The sequence below is a fragment of the Rhinoderma darwinii genome, unplaced genomic scaffold (genome assembly GCF_050947455.1).
Source record: "Rhinoderma darwinii isolate aRhiDar2 unplaced genomic scaffold, aRhiDar2.hap1 Scaffold_130, whole genome shotgun sequence".
Classification (NCBI taxonomy): Eukaryota; Metazoa; Chordata; class Amphibia; order Anura; family Rhinodermatidae; genus Rhinoderma; species Rhinoderma darwinii.
Window position 1 is genome coordinate 859,807 of NW_027461962.1, and position 2,883 is coordinate 862,689.

Genomic DNA, 2,883 nt, shown 5'->3' on the forward strand with positions numbered 1-2,883 from the left:
TACGTTGTTCCAGTATAGTAAAGTCGGGTGAGCTGGAGGAAGCATTAATTTGTTCTTTTAGAGCGGAAATGTCAGTTTCCAATTTCTGTCAATTTGGCCTCCTCTTGTCTGGTAATTAGTTCCATTAGTTTTATAGAACATTCTGTTAATATAAAATTCCAGTGTGTGCTGAATTCTTCAGAGTAGGTAAAAGTAGAACTTTTTCTTAAACGTAGACCCCTTGGGATCATTTGTTTTGTAATATAATTACGTAAAGTCGTCAGGTCCCACCATATCTTAGCCTCCTGTACTGATAGTTTCTCTAGATCATGGAACATTTCCTGTAATGCACGATCACCTCCTTCTGGAGTATCATAATTGCCAAACACTTGGGCGGCCATTTCCACTCTGGAACATCGTGTATCTTGAGACATGGTTATTACTTGTTGTATATATATATACAGTGAAGGAAATAAGTATTTGATCCCTTGCTGATTTTGTAAGTTTGCCCACTGTCAAAGACATGAACAGTCTAGAATTTTTAGGCTAGGTTAATTTTATCAGTGAGAGATAGATTATATTTAAAAAAAAAAACAGAAAATCACATTGTCAAAATTAGATATATTTATTTGCATTGTGCACAGAGAAATAAGTATTTGATCCCCTACCAACCATTAAGAGTTCAGCCTCCTCCAGACCAGTTACACGCTCCAAATCAACTTGGTGCCTGCATTAAGACAGCTGTCTTAAATGGTCACCTGTATAAAAGACTCCTGTCCACAGACTCAATTAAACAGTCTGACTCTAACCTCTACAACATGGGCAAGACCAAAGAGCTTTCTAAGGATGTCAGGGACAAGATCATAGACCTGCACAAGGCTGGAATGGGCTACAAAACCATAAATAAGACGCTGGGTGAGAAGGAGACAACTGTTGGTGCAATAGTAAGAAAATGGAAGACATTCAAAATGACTTTCAATCGACATCGATCTGGGGCAACATGCAAAATCTCACCTCGTGGGGTATCCTTGATCCTGAGGAAGGTGAGAGCTCAGCCGAAAACTACACCGGGGGAACTTGTTAATGATCTCAAGGCAGCTGGGACCACAGTCACCAAGAAAACCATTGGTAACACATTACGCCGTAATGGATTAAAATCCTGCAGTGCCCGCAAGGTCCCCCTGCTCAAGAAGGCACATGTACAGGCCCGTCTGAAGTTTGCAAATGAACATCTGGATGATTCTGAGAGTGATTGGGAGAAGGTGCTGTGGTCAGATGAGACTAAAATTGAGCTCTTTGGCATTAACTCAACTCGCCGTGTTTGGAGGAAGAGAAATGCTGCCTATGACCCAAAGAACACCGTCCCCACTGTCAAGCATGGAGGTGGAAACATTATGTTTTGGGAATGTTTCTCTGCTTAGGGCACAGGACTACTTCACTGCATCAATGGGAGAATGGATGGAGCCATGTACCATCAAATCCTGAGTGACAACCTCCTTCCCTCCACCAGGACATTAAAAATGGCTCGTGGCTGGGTCTTCCAGCACGACAATGACCCGAAACATACAGCCAAGGCAACAAAGGAATGGCTCAAAAAGAAGCACATTAAGGTCATGGAGTGGCCTAGCCAGTCTCCAGACTTTAATCCCATCAAAAACTTATGGAGGGAGCTGAAGATCCGAGTTGCCAAGCGACAGCCTCGAAATCTTAATGATTTACAGATGATCTGCAAAGAGGAGTCGGCCAAAATTCCATCTAACGTGTGCAAACCTCATCATCAACTACAAAAAACGTCTGACTGCTTTGCTTGCCAACAAGGGTTTTGCCACCAAGTATTAAGTCTTGTTTGCCAAAGGGATCAAATACTTATTTCTCTGTGCACAATGCAAATAAATATATATAATTTTGACAATGAGATTTTCAGTTTTTTTTTATATAATCTATCTCTCACTGGTAAAATTAACCTAGCCTAAAAATTCTAGACTGTTCATGTCTTTGACAGTGGGCAAACTTACTAAATCAGCAAGGGATCAAATACTTATTTCCTTCACTGTATATATATATATATAACCGAAATTCCAGTTAAGTTTTAAAAATTTGTATTTTAAAGCCAGAAGAAAAAATATATATATTAAGAAAAATTGTTGTACTTTAATAACTCTGTGAGTATATTAGTATGTTATAGAACTATTTAACATTCGGGATATGGTCAAAATACAATTGTGCTTTTGTATTGTGAACCCTATATAACAGGCAGTAGGTGTGCACGGATGGATGCAGCCGTATAGCTATACAAACAAACAGTGGGAGGGATCCTCCAGCTCACCTTGATGCAAGTTTTAGACAGAAGAAAAATGGGCAAAAGTAGATGGTCCAGCGCAGTCAAGTTTAAAACAGAACGTAGTTCCAATTTTATTTGGATGGTTAAAACAAGATCATTCCCGAATGCAAGGGTGAAAATGTAGGTAAAGTGCCTACGCGTTTCAGATGTATACCACGTTCTTCCTCATGGCTTTAATGCTAACAACTATTTGTCAGAACGAGGTTTATATCCGTTGCCAACAGGTGAAAATTAGTGCTGTCACAGCAAGGTGGTGCTGTCCAGCAGAGTAGTGTTGAACTAAGGAGACGCCTATAGAACATCGGCAGTCTATAAATAAAAGCTATCCAGCACAGTGGAGCTGTCCATCAAAAGTGGTGCTGAAACAGAGAGCCGGCGATAGAACATCACTGCTCTAATAGTAAGTTGTGTACTTACAGCATTGTTTGATAGATAGTTATCAATGATAGGATGAGGGATAACAATGATCCAATTTTATCCTTGAGTAGTGGATAGAGTATTAATGCTTATTTTTGTTTATTAGGCTGTCGGATATGAACCTCTGCAATACTCACATCGATATA